Source organism: Balaenoptera physalus (genome assembly GCF_965194825.1).
Source record: "Balaenoptera physalus genome assembly, chromosome: 1".
Taxonomy (NCBI): Eukaryota; Metazoa; Chordata; class Mammalia; order Artiodactyla; family Balaenopteridae; genus Balaenoptera; species Balaenoptera physalus.
In genome coordinates, this window is record NC_138882.1 from 81,922,639 (window position 1) to 81,937,363 (window position 14,725).

At 41.7% G+C, this 14,725-nt stretch overlaps 1 long non-coding RNA gene across 1 annotated transcript; it reads right to left on the minus strand.

Moving 5' to 3' along the window:
- Window positions 1-6,840: 6,840 nt before the first annotated feature.
- Window positions 6,841-13,795, minus strand: LOC309645478. Its single transcript, XR_014254910.1, has 2 exons — window positions 12,669-13,795; window positions 6,841-11,565 (listed from the first exon to the last, which is right to left on the minus strand). It is a non-coding gene; the product is annotated as an uncharacterized lncRNA (long non-coding RNA).
- Window positions 13,796-14,725: the final 930 nt, after the last annotated feature.

The following is a 14,725-nucleotide window of genomic DNA, read 5'->3' on the forward strand; positions in this document are numbered from 1 at the left end:
AAACTCACAGAAATGGGTGCCTCCCACCCACCCATGACTGTGTCACCCTGCAGTTTTTAACTTTCAGACTTGTCCACACTGAGCCTCAAGCAATTTGTCAATTACAGGTCAGGTTTTCCTACCCCAGCTGTGGTTCCAATGGAAGTTTCTGCTCCTGGGTTTCTGCTCTGGTAAGATGTGAGTCTGTATCTGTGTGTCTATTTCTCCAACTTGGGAGAGCAGCAGTTTGCCCTGTGACTTCACTTATTTGGTAAATCTAAGAATTGTTGATTTTGCATTTTGTTCAGATTTTACTTTTATAAAATTTAAGATGGAATGGTAACTCTAAGGTCCTTACGTGCCAGACTGGAAACCAGAAATCAACCATCTTTTTTTTCCCCCTCAAAAAACAAGAGTGAGAAGGGATATGGTGGGGAACACTTGAGGCAAGTGGGGAGATTTACAAGAGTTGCTATGGAGAAGAGGGGAGGAGCTGATACTGCTCAGAAATACACAGGATCACAGGAATTCATGGTAAAAGACCATGAATTTGTACTAGTGTTAAATTCCATGGTTGGGTGACTCCCCAGCAGTCCTCAGCAGAACAGAGGTAGGGCCAGAAAAGGGGGACAGATGTGCTGCTCTTGGGTTAAAGTTTACAAGAGAGCAATGCATTTGAGAGCATCAATAAGTGAGTTATTGAAGTGATAGATCAGAGATCTAGGCCGATTGACTAGAGAAATTGGAGGACGGGTAGGGTAGGAAGTTGTAGCCAAGGATATTGAACTTAGTAAAGAATCAGGTGATAATAAGGCCCATGATATGGCCATAAGAGTAAGTGGATGGTATAGAGCGAAAGTAAAAGGAGTTGAACATTAGAAGGTCAAAGCACGTAAAGAGCTTGAACATTGGACAGTCATTTATTTTGACCCTGGAACTGTGCAAGATGATGATAGCATCCACAAGTTACAGAAAGACTATGAGCAAGATTCCAGAATCTTAGATATGACCAGTTCCTTATATGTCAATTCCCTATATAACAAATAGGAGTAGATAGTCGTGTAGTTAGACAGTAAGACTCTCAAAGAGGATGGAAGACTTATGATCATCTCTTTGGGCTTCCATTTTCTCTTCTAGGAAAAAAAGGGGGAGGGATTAAATTGGGTCGTCTCCAAGAAATTTCACAGCTCTAAAAAAATCTGTGAACCCCTGTCTAGTAGATGACAGCCTAGAGGTTGCTCCCCACCTCCCAGTACAGTACTCCCTACCTTTGCTGCCCACACTCTGCTGGGATTCCCGCATATCAGTGCTCAGCTTTTCTGCACTCCTCAGTCATAACCACGTGCTTCCCTGGCTCATGGGCTGAGCTCTACTACCTAAACTCCATGGACTCAACCTGGATGCTCCTTGCTGTCTGTGCTAACCTGCCTTACCTAGCTTGGTCCATCTGCTTAGCACATAAGTGGCTCTCTTTATTAACAGTCCATCTTTGTACCCATAGCCTCCATATCCCTCACTCACTCACCTCTGCTCAGATAACTGGTTCTTTGCTGACTCCTTTCTATTGAGCGAGGCATGTGGGATCCTAGTTCCCTGATCAGGGATCAAGCCTGTGCCCCCTGCAGTAGAAGCGCGGAGCCCTAACCACTGGACCACCAGGGAATTCCTTTTTTATTGGGAGGGAGGGGTATTTGTTTTATTTATTTATTTATTTATTTATTTATTTATTTATTTATTTATTCATTCATTTATTTATTCATTCATTCATTTATTTAGGCACCACCATCTTGAAGATTTGTAACACCATAAGGAAAATTCGACGCTTCCAAGGGCTTCTCCCAGGACTACCTCTTATTTAATTAGAGTTGCCCCCTTCATCCAATGCCCATTTTACTCCAATTAATTTCTGCTCCTCCATCTTCATTCATCTTAGAACTGAATTTTTTGCCTGCCCCACGCATTCATTCTGGGACTCCCATTTCCAGCTTCAGCCTTCAGCCTATCTCACAACACACCCCTCCAGCCTCTCACTTCTATCCTTCATGTTAACCCACTTTTCAGAAAAGGCCAGGTCTTTCCCCCTCTGGGAGCCTTTACAATCTTGGTGGAGAATCTCTCCAGTTTGACTGCTATGTGCTTACCAGCTGTGAGGATTAGTGAGGCATCAGAATAGTTTGGCAGCCATGCTGGGCTCTCCCTGAAGCTGCCATGCGCGCTTCTCAGAAACCACAGAGCAGGGAGCCCATCCTGCCAGCAGAGAGCTGCGGGCATCATTAGCTCCTTGTGACGTCCCTCTCAAAATGCAGGCGGGAAGGGTCATTATGTGTGCAAGTCCTTGTGTGGGACTCCCCAGAAGCTTCCAGTGAAACTCACTCAAGTATATAAAGAAGCGGTCATCAGAATATCTGTGTCTTAACCATCCCACTTTCCATACTGCTGCTAGAATTAAATACCGTATTTACCCTTTTCCTTCTCCACCAGATAATCTTGCCGGCTCCCTGCTGTCCCATATTAAAATTAAAATCATTTTTTAGGGCTTCCCTGGTGGCGCAGTGGTTGCGGGTCCGCCTGCCGGTGCAGGGGACACGGGTTCGAGCCCTGGTCTGGGAGGATCCCACATGCCGCGGAGCAACTGGGCCCGTGAGCCACGACTGCTGAGCCTGAGCGCCTGGAGCCTGTGCTCCGCAACAAGAGAGGCCGCGACAGTGAGAGGCCCGCGCACCGCGATGAGGAGTGGCCCCCGCTTGCCACAACTGGAGAGAGCCCTCGCGCAGAGACGGAGACCCAACACAGCCAAAAATAAATGAATAAATAAATAAATTTAAAATTACCTTTCAAAAAAAAATCATTTTTAAAATATATTAGATTTTTAAATTATTAAATTACTACAGGTTATTGCCAAAAACTTGGAAAAAACAGAGAAGTATAAAGAAGAAGATATAAATCACCCGTGTGATATTCTGATTTATAATGACATATATTTGGTCTTTGTCCAGTTTCTGGAACAGAGCTCCTAAAACCCTTGGAATTTCCTAAGTGATGAGAGCAACAAATATGTCTTTTGTTATGTTAATGAAGTGACTTTTGCCAGTGGACCCAGCCATGTGTCTAGAGGGTTGGAACTTTCAGTCTCCCCATTTAGTTCCCACTACCTCCAGGGAGAGGAGAGGGGCTGGAGATTGAGTTCAATCATCAGTGGCCGATGACTTAATCAATCATGCCTATGTAATAAAGCCTCCATAAAACCCTGAAAAGACAGGGTTTAAAGAGCTTCTGGGTTTGTGAACACATGGAGGTGTGGGGAGAGTGGCATTCAGAGAGCATGGAAGCTCCAAGGTCCTTCCCACACACCTTGCCCTCTACATCTCTTCCATCTGGCTGTTATCTAGTAAGTAACTTGTTTTCCTGAGTTCTGTGAGTTGCTCTAGCAGGTTAGTAGAACCCAAGGAGGGGGTCATGGGAACCTCTGACTTACAGCCAGTTGATGAGAAGCACAGGTGACAACGTGGACTTGCAATTTGCATCTAAAGTGGAGGGCAGTCTTGTGGGACTGAGCCCTTAACCTGTGGAATCTGATGCTATCTCCAGATAGATAGTATCAGAATTGAAACGAATTATGGGACACTCAGCTGGTGTCAGATAATTACTTGGTGTGTAGAACCCAACCACTCCCACCCCCCACTTTGGAATTGGGTGACAGAAAGACAACCTGTCATTCCATCTCCCAGAAATAATATTATTAATATTTTGGAGTGTTGCCTAACAGTCGTGTGTGTGTGTGTGTGTGTGTGTGTGTGTGTGTGTGTGTAGAAATATTTTTCTGTTTCTTGTTTTGTTTTACACAATTAGGATACCTAATACTATTCCAGGATATAGCTGGGCTGTAACTCAATTATTGTTTCATATCGTCAGGCATTTTTCCAACTGTTCCTTACTATAAACAATGCTGCTGCCATGAACATCCTTGAGGAATTACTGGATCAAAAGATATGAGCAATACAATGGAATATTATTCAGTCATTAAAAAGAGGGAAATCCTGCCATTTGCAACAGCATGGATGAAACTCGAGGGCATTATGCTAAGTGAAATAAGTCAGACAGGGAAAGACAAAAACTGTATGATTCCACTTATATATGGAATCTAAAAACACTGAACTCATAGACACAGAGAGTAGAATGGTGGTTACCAGGGGCTGGGGGGTGGGGGAAATGGGTAGATGTTGATCAAAGGGTACAAACTTTCAGATATAAGATAAATAAGTTCCAAGGATCTAATGTATAGCATGGTGATATAGTTAACAATAGTGTATTGTATACTTGACAATGTTACAATAGTAGAACTTTTATGTTCTCACCATAACAACAACAACAAAATGGTAATTATGTGAGGTAAAGGATGTATTAACTGACCTTGTTGTGGTAAACATTTCACTCTATATACGTGTATCAAATCATCACATTGTACACAGGGTTATATGTAAATTATATCTCAATAACTTTGAGGAAAAGAGATATGTCCACTTTAAGGCTTTTTATTCATTCTACCAAATTGTCCCCCAAAAAGTTAAAATTAATTTTTACTTCATTCACTCAATATGAGTTTTTATTTCATGGAATCCTTCCTGCCCACAATAGATAATTTCATCTTTCTAATGCTTTGCCAATTTGATATTTATAGGTAAACAGACTTATTTTATTTGTTTTTTGTTTTGTTTTGTTTTTCTGGGGGGGGGGCTCATCATGGCATGTGGGATCTTATTTCCCCAACCAGGGATTGAACCCGTGCCCCCTGCAGTAGAAGCATGGAGTCCTAACCACTGGACTGCCAGGGAATTCCCATAATCTTATTTTAATTTATACCCCTTACTAGGAGTTGTACATTTTTTCATGTGCTTATAGGTCTATTCTATCTCACCTAAACCCAATAGTCCAATCTTGCAGCCTTCTTCCGCTGCACCCATCCACCTTACCAACCTCACTTCTCATGACTTCCCACCAATCTATAGCCCACACTAGCCAAGCTCATCTGATTGCACTCTTCATACATATGACTAGCTAACATGTGATAATCACCTGCTACGTGTTAGGCAATGCACAGTGCTTTGCAAGTATTAACTCATTTAAATCTCATAACAACCTTATAAGGAAGGTATTATTATTATACACATTTTAAAATGTGGATACAGCCATTAATAAATTAATTAACATTCCCTAGGCCACACAGCTTGAATCTTGACTCTTGGAGGATCCAAAATTCAAAGCCAGAGAGTTGGCTCAAGAGCCCATAACAGGCTGAAAAGCCTCCCTTCTAAAATGGTAGCATGACAAGCCTTCCTTTAAAATTTAATTCCACCAATGAGAAAATTTTTCAAATTTTAAGCATAGAGTCGGGGTTTAAGTTTGAAAATAAAAGGCAAGCCAGAATTTCCGCATCTGGCTAAGAAAGTATAATAGGGACTGAATTCCATTGCTTCAACTGAAACAACTAAAAAAATAGACAAAATAGACAAAACAACAGTTCTCAAGACACTGGCTACCAGGCAATGCAGGATAGTGATTCCTGGGAAATGGGAAACAAATGAGGTGAGTCCTTCAGTTAGTTGCTCCAGCTTACTTCCCGGACAAAGTTTCCAGGCCAAGGCGCAGGGAGGGGGAGCCCAGGTGGAGTGCAGTAGTGCCCCAGAGCTGAGGAGACAAAGCTGAGAGTCCTGGAGGGCAAGGTGACTAGAGGCCAGAGGCCAGAACATCAGAAGGAGAAAGCTGCACAAAGAGAGGACTCTGGAGAGCTGCACTGGGTCCCCCCTAAGTATTCAGCTGAGTTTAGATCAGTGCATGTGTGGGAGGATAATATCCTAGATTGAAGACAGAACTACTTGAAAGGGTTAGAAAGAGGAATCCTTGAAACTCACACAAGGCCAGGAAAGGTGCCTGTTCCTACCAGCCAGAGTGAAAGATCTCATAGTTCCTAGGCCGTCATACAGAGTGCACAGAAGACCTAACCTCAGTAGCTGTGGATAGGGGGAGGGGATCAACTTTAGACTAAATGCTGTCCTTGTTCCACCTAACAAAGCTTAAATGCAAGACCTGAAAGGGTTAAACTGCTTCCAAGAAGCTTAACTGTGTTCTATAACAAAATTTAAGAATATATATAGGAATACAAAAATATCCAGCACCCAATTAAAAATTACCAGGCATGCAAAGAAGTAGGACATTAAGGCCCATAATGAGGAAAAATATCAGTCAACTGAACCTGACCCAGAAATGAAACATATGATAGAATTAGCACACAAAAATAGTTATTATAACTGTATTCCATATGTTCAAGAAGCTAGAAGAAAGACTGGGCATATTAAGTATATGTATACGAGGAATTTTAAAAAGAATGTTACTGAATTTCTTGCAATAAAAACTACAATGTTTGAGATGAAAAATACACTGGATATGATTAACAGTAAATTAGACATAGCAGAAAGAAAGGTTAATGAATTTGTAGAATAGCACTAGAAACCATCCAAAATGAAACATGAAAAGAAAAAGGACAGAGTATCAGTGAGCTGTGAGACATCTCAGTGGCCTAATATACACAGTCTCCAAAGGAGAAGAAAGAGATGGGGAACAGACAAAAATATCTGAAGAAATAATTAACCAATAGATTTCCAAAGTTAACTAAAACCATAACCCACAGATTTAAGAAGCTCAATGAACCCCAAGCACAAGAAAGTAGAAAATAATTACACCAAGCACATCACCTACACCAGCAACAAGAAATAGTAAAGGAAGTGTTTTCAGACAGAAAGAATGATACCAGATAAAATTTCAATTTACACAAAGGAATGAAGAGCACCAGAAATTGTCACTATGTAGATAAATACAAAAACTTCCATTTTTATTATTTAAATAAGTTTAAAAGACAACTGACTGTTTTACAACATATTACAGGATTTACAACACATGTAGAAGTAAAGTGTATGTATGTTAACCATAGCATAAAACCTGGGAGATTATTATATGTGAGGTGGTATAATATCACTTGAAGTTAGTCAATGATAAAAATTAAGAATTATACTATAATAGCACAACAAAAATTTATAGTTAATAAGCCAGTAAGAGAGATAAAAAGAAATCATAAATATACACCTGTACATTGTAAGGAACTAGAAAACAAAGAGCAAACTAAACCCAAAGCTAGCAAAAGGAAAGAAAAAACAAAAATTAGAGTGGCGATAAATAAAACAGAGAATTTTAAAAAATAGACAAAGTCAATGAAACTGTCGTAGTCAATTTGGGCTGCTATAAACATTACCATAGACTAGCTTAAACAACAAAAATTTTTTTCTAACAATTCCAGAGGCAGGAAATCCAAAATCAGGGTACCAGTGTAGTCAGGTTCTGTGAGAGATCTCAAATCAATGATCTCAACTTCAACTGTAAGAAACTAGAAAAAGAAGAGCAAATGAAATCCAAAGTAAGCAGAAGAAAGGAAACAATAAAGATCAGAGCAGAAATCAATAAAACAAAAACAATAGGGGAAAAAAATCAATGAAACTGAAAAGCTGGTTATTTGAGAAGACTAATAAAATTTATACACCTGTAGTCAGATTGGCTGGGAAAAAGAAGTTACAAATATCAGGAATAAGAAAGTAAACATCACTACAGATTTTATACATCTTAAAAAGATAATAAAGGAATATTATTAACAACTTCATGCCCATATATTCAAAAACTTAGATGAAATGAATAAATTCTTTACAAAACTGAGTCTATTAAAGCTCAATCAAGAAAAAATAGACAATCCAGATGGCCTTATACCTATTAAAAAGACTGAAGTTGTAACTTAAAACATTCCCACAAAGAAAATTCCAGGCCCAAATGGCTTCATTGGGGTATTCTATGAAACATTTAAAGAAGAAATAATGTCAATTCCATATAAACTGTTCCAGAAAATTGAAGAGAAGGGAATTCTTCCCAGTTTATTCCATGAAGTCATCATTACTCAAAACCAGACAAAACATTACAAGAAAATAAAGCTACAGACTAATATCTTTCATGAATATAGATGTAATAATTCTTAAAATTTTAGCAAATCAAATCAAACAATATATAAAAGCATAACCAGGTGGAGTCTATCCCAGAAATTCAAGGCTGGTTCAACACTGAAAACTCACCATATCAACAGAGTACAGAAGAAAAACCATATGATCATCTCAGTCAATGCAGAAAAAGAATTTGATATAATACAACATGTATTCTTGATAAAAACTCTCAGCACACTAGGAATACAAGGGGAATATTGCATGATACTACTACACCAGCGGTGCTACACTAGGAATACAAGGGAACGTCCACAACCTGATAGCAGAGCATCTATGAAAAACCTACAGATAACATCATATATAATGGTGAAAAAAACAATGCTTTCCTCCTAATATCAGAAACAAGACAGGGCTGCCTGCTCTTACTAGTGCGGTCAACATCACACTGGAGGGTCTAGCTAGCACAGTAAGACACGAGAAAGAAATAAAAGGAATGCATATAGGAAAGGAAGGAGTAAAATTGTCCTTATTCTCAGACAACATGATCATCTACATAGAAAATCTGATATAACCTACAAAATATCTACTAGAACTAATAAGTAAGATTGCAGGATATAGGAGCAATACACAAAAATAACTGTTTCTATGAACTTACAATAAGCAATCAAAAATTGAAATTTAAAAAATGCCATTTAGCAATAAATTGATATATTCAACAACATAGGTGAATCTGAAAATAATTGTGCTGGGTAAAAGAAGCCATATCAAAAGGAACACATACTCTATGATTTCATTTATATAAACTTCTAGAAAATGCAAACTAATCTTTAGGGAAAAAAAGCAGATCAGCGATCGCCCACGGACTAGGACGGGAGAGGGAGGTCCAGTTGGAAGCAGTGGGAGGGAAGAATTAGAAAGGATCAAGACTAAGCTTTGAGATAATAAATATGTTCATTATCTTGATTTGTGGTGGTTGTTTCATGTGTGTCAAAACTTATCAAATTGTACATTTTAAATATGTGTAATTTATTGTAGGTCAAAAATTTTAAAGGACATTTTTCAGTTTTTAAAGCAGGCTTTGGGCAGGTTTTGTTTTTCATTTTTTGTTTTTTTAATCTTCCCCTTGGTATCTCACCTTTTTTGTATCTCGCATTTGATCCTGGGTACTTTTTCCTATTGGGAGGAAAAAAATAACACACATAACACACCCAACTTCTGAAATATTAGCCTTCAGTCTAAAACTGGTTTTCTTTCACACATTTCCCTTTACAACTTATCTTGGCACCTTCCCTGTTATTCAATTCGTCTCAGCTACTAGGGGTGTTGATGGGAGAGAGCTGGTTTCTAAGGTAACAACAGACAGGAAGGTACCACGCTTGGGAGGCTGGAGTGCACACCTGAGAGGTGTCACCGTAGACAACGCAGACCTCCCCTCAGTGGGAGTTAAGGTGAGAAGTCCCTTCTCCACTGAATGCCTTGAGATCCTCAAAAGTGATGAGGGAGCAAATTTCTGGGGGTGATATCTCAAGGGACACTGAGAAGGGAGACGAAGACGTAAGAGCACTAAGATAAAATTTGCTGTTCACTGCATCATGGAAAAATGACTCTCTGGAGGGCTGAGGAGTTAAACCGCTGACCTCTACTTCCAGCTCCACCCTCCCCAGTTTCTCCTCAATAAGCCCTGCACCTCTTCTTTCTGATAAGCTTTTGTGTATGCATTGTTCTTTGTTTTGGTTTGGTTTTGGTTTTTTGGTTTTGTTTTTTTTCTCACCAGTGCCTGTAACATACAGCCAGTACAGCTGACAGTTAAGCATAGACTCTGGGGCCAAACTGCCTGTGTCCCCAGCTCTGTGACCCTGAGCAAGCTACTTTAGCTCTCTGAGCCTCTGTTTCCCATCTGAAAATGAGGATAATAACCACCTCAAAAGGCTGCTGTGACGGGCTAGTGGTTTAATACTCATAGTTTGTTTAGAACAGTATTTACATAGTAAGCACTATGTATGTTTTGGGTATTATTATTTGATATTTCTTCGTATTAAAATTTTATTGGGAACTCGACAGGTTGAATGATCAGAATGTTCTGAGTGACAATGAAATGATATTTGAAACAGAGGTTTAATATTGGTTATTCTGGCTACCCAGAAGTATTCTAGAGAAATCTAAATCAGCTAAAAAATAAACCATAACATTTTCTCACCCTTAGGACTAAACAATATCTTAATTAAGCAAGCCTCTCCGTATCATTTTTCCAACTGATAAAGGTTGAAGAGGGATAAAAGATCTTCAATAAGCAGTAGCACTGTCCCACCAGTGGTGATTTTATTTGCTAGGCTTGTCTCCTAACAGCATCCCAGAAGGAGAATGACTGAAACCTGGAGTCCGTCTTTCTAGACTTTACTCCTAGTTTGGACTGAGGCTGTCTCTGCATGAAAAAGTTGCTTCTCTAGAAATCACACTGGGAACCATTCAAGTTTCTCCATCACAGCTCTCCCTCAGCTATGCAATTAAATATTAAGTTTCTAGACTCCCTCTCAGAGGGAGAGGGAGTCTAGAAAAAAAAAAAAGTTTTTTCCTTTGCTTCTCTCACCTAGAAATGAGGAGGTATGAACTCAAGCCTAAATGTATCAAACTAATGGGATTTCATGCAAATTACCTAAAACTTCTCTGTGCCATAGTTTCCTTAAGTGTAAATAAATTTAACCTAACAACTAATGAACGTAACAATGAATGCCCTACCTATCCCACAGGATGTTGGGCAGAGAGGGTTCATTTATTAATAGAGTTCTTGGAAAAAAGGTAAAAGGACTCTGTCGATTCAAGATACCACTTCTTAACGTTTATCCTGATTTTCCTGCCCAGCAATCTGTAGTTTACAGAGCCCATGCTTGACCTTACTTAATCCTTACAACCTGCAAACAGCAGGTCACAAAGCTAGAACGGTATACAGCCCCAAACAAACTCAGTTCTTTGGATTCCTAGTCTAGCGCTCTTTTCATTAACCAACAGCTGCTTCCAGATTCCTACAACCTAGTCTGTCTTGGGTACAATCTAATATTTTTTTTTCCCTGAACTGAGACTGCAGTTCACTTAAAAGACTAGCTAACTTCAGGGAGTTCTATCCTGCTAAGGCCACCCCCCCCATCCCCACAGTCTTCAAAGTGGAGTATACAAAGAGATACGCTGCTCTGCAAGAGGAAAATATTTAAGTGCATTCACAATAGTATTTAACAATAGTAAAAATAACTACTTAAGCTTTATATTAATATTTATTATTATTTACCTTTAATATACGGTCTGAGGCCTGACCTAGCACTCTCACCAGGTCACTGCTTCAGAAGTCATCTGTCACGTGCAGTATGTGAGATGTTTCCAGGAACCCGCAGTAATGCCACACACAGTTCAGACATTCAGTTTCTTTATAATGTATGCCATCCACTGGATAAAAATAAGCCTCTTAATTGCTACAAACGTTCCAATTTTTAGTAAAGACAGGGAAAATGACCATGAAAATTCTTGTTCTGCTGAGATTCATTGGTTATCTCCTGGGAGAGGCCTAAAAAGAGATACAGAACAAAGCACGGATACACATTTTTATTTTACAAAGTTCTATCAAGAATGGCTGGCAAGAGTATACTACCTAGCACTTATTTTCAAAAACAAAAAACAACAAAAATCCACTTAATCTGTCCCTTCAAGGTGAGGGTGACAGTCTATTAATTAGTGGGAAAGTTACTGCTTTTCTAAAGAAACTCACGCTTATTGAGAAAGCATTTGGAAAATGCCTGGCTGAAATGGTTCCAAAATTGTTATTTTACAATTTATTTTTGGGTGGCACTGCGCGGCTTGCAAGATCCTAGTTCCCTGACCAGGGATCAAACCCACACCCCCTGCATTGGAAGCTGGGAGTCTTAACCACTGGACTGCCAGGGAAGTCCCTGTTATTTTTTTAATCACCAAAAACAGTGTGTTTCACCTGTAAAACTTTTGTCTGCACACTTGAAAACCAAGAAACAAAAATTTTAAATCTGTTTTAAAAATCTAAGCGATACTTCCAAGGGGGTTTGGATCCATTTGTTAAAAATATAAAATGTAAAACCTTCCAATCATTCAAGAAGCACTGATTGACTTAAGCTGTAAATTTACTAGTTGAATTTCAATTAAAAGCCTCTGCATCGTGGTGAATGGGATAGGAAGATGAGTTATCATAATTTAATAAATGCAATCAAGAATGCACTCCTTCTGCTTGACTCTACCTCTTTGACAAGCATCTTTCCCAGTCGTGACAGCCATTAACTTTCACTAAAAAGTACGATTTTAAAATGCACTTCATCTTTATTTTAATCTTTTAATATTTCTACTCTAGAGCAAGATTTATAACATGTAATAAAATACATGTAAATAATTATTTTAAAATATTATAGATTAAGAAAGCATGATAAGAAAAATGTTTGGTGACCACTGGTGACCATAGAGGAAGTGTCCACATTTGGGAACATCATTTTTGCAGGTAGTATAGGAAGGGAATAAGCAACAAAGTCAGTAGAAATTTGAACTGTGGTGCCTCAGATTCCGGGCAGACCACCTGTCTTTGGGGATTCTGGCCTAGGGGTTGGTGGAGATGGGGTGAAGTTCTTTCTTTTATTTACCAACTTGTACCTGGTATAATTCAGAGGAAGGTTCTAGTTCATTCTGGGTCCTCAGCGGATGCTTGTTAGTTTCTTTTTCCTCTTGCTGTTTGCAAATTCATCACTTCTAACACTGCTGGGATCACTCAGATCCCTCTTTACTGCTTATGGATGTGTGTGGGTAAATACACACATACATGTATTTTCCCCCAGAACAATCACGGTGGTGTGGAAGGGAGAGAACACATGCAAACACACCACCTCCGCGGGGTATTTTACAATAGCATTTACCCAGGCAAGAAGACAAAGTTCACTCCCCAGTCCTAATGAAAAAGTTTCCTTTTTGTCTTAATTATTTTTAACCATAACGCTTGGGACCTTCTGACTAATGTCATGCTACTTGGAAAGATTTAGAAACCGTGATTCTTTGAGAGGGGGTTATGAAAATAGAACTGTCCTTGAAAGGATTTTCCATCGACTTCAAAAACACTTTACCCAGCCTGGTATTAAGATGCCCAAACAACCGGAGCGGGAAGAGCAGGAGGGTCTCTTCCCCCAGTGTCGGTGGGTGTTAGAAGTGAGGAGGACCACCGAAATGGGAGGAAAAGGTTAAAAGAGCTCCTGGCCCCCAGGCAGGGGGCCGCGACAAATTTTTGAAAAATAAGATGAGAAAAGAGGTGGAGGTAGTGTGAGCAGAGGCGGTGGGAGAGCAGGCGTAACGATGGTGAACGCAAAATCCAGTCCACGTGGGGAGGGGGCCTAGGAGCGCCGGGCACCGCAGCAGGGTGGGAAGAGGGGGAAGAAACAAAGGTCAGGTCTTGAGCTCAGGGCAGTAAAAGGGGGAAAAGCACCCAAGGGAAAGCAGCGAAAAGGCGGCCGGGGTGGTGACGGCGGCGGAGGCGGCGCCGTGTGACTCGCGGGGTCCGGGCCGGGGTCGCCGGCGAGCCAGGCCGGGAAAAGCCAGGGATCCGGCTAAGCCCGGGATCGGCTAGGCCGCACCGAGGGGCAGGGCCAGCGACTGTGGGGCCGCGGAGGGGACCGGCCGAGAACCGTCGGCGAGGGGTCGCGTCGGGGCAGAGCGCACAGGGAGACCTAGAGAGGGGCCGGCGGGGCGGGAACCGCAGCCTCAGCTCTCAGGGAAGGGAAAGGCGGTCGACTTCCCGCCCCCGCCCCTAACCGCGGCGTGAGGGGAAAGGCCGGCGGGCAGCGCTGGGAGGAGGAGCCTGCGGCCCCGCCCCCGCCGGAGCGAGGGAAGGAGAAAGGCTCGCGGGGAAGGAGGAGGGAGGGCAGCGCGGGGAGGGGGCGGCCGGCCGGGCCTGCGCCCGAGCGAGCGGCGAGCCGGGGGGGAAGGGGCCCGGAAGGAGGCGAGCGCGGCCGCGACGCCGGGAGCCGGACGCCCGCCCGTGCCGGCCTGCCGCCGCCGCCGCCTTCCCTGCCTGCGCCCGAGCCCGGAGTCCCGCGGCCGTCGAGACCGGAGCGCGGCGGTCGGGCGTGGGGCGAGCGGGCGAGCGGGGCCGGGAGCCGGAGGCCGCCGGCGGTCCTGCGCGAGGCGCGGTGGGCTTCTCTGCCTGCGAGATTAGGCGAGGGGCGGAAAGGGAGGAAAAAGAGAGGCCGAGTGAGAGAAGCCAGGCGATCGAATTGTCCAGGAGGCTGGTGTGGAGGACTATCCCACCTCGAACTCAAATCCACAATAATAATCCAAACTATTAATAATAAGGGAGCAGTTTTTCTGGCAAGGCGAGAGGGAGAGCAGGGGGAACGGGAAGAAGCGAAATCTCCGTTTCATGGAGGCTGAGGCAAGAGAAAATTTCGGAGCCTGGATGTGGAGGAGCAAAACAGAACTAACTCAGGAAATTGTCTTTCAGAAAAAGGCCGAACCTAGGCTGGGAATCAGGCTGGGGTAGGTGGAGAAACCTGCAAGTTTAAAGGAAAAAGAAAAGGAGAGAATATTTTCAGAGATTTTTCTCTGGTTTGTGGTATTGCTACCATTTTAAAGGTAAAAAGCATTGTATTTCAGGTGTTCTTTGATTTTTTTTTTTTTTTTGGTGCGATTGGCTCATTTAAGAATTTCAAAACCTTTCATATAAA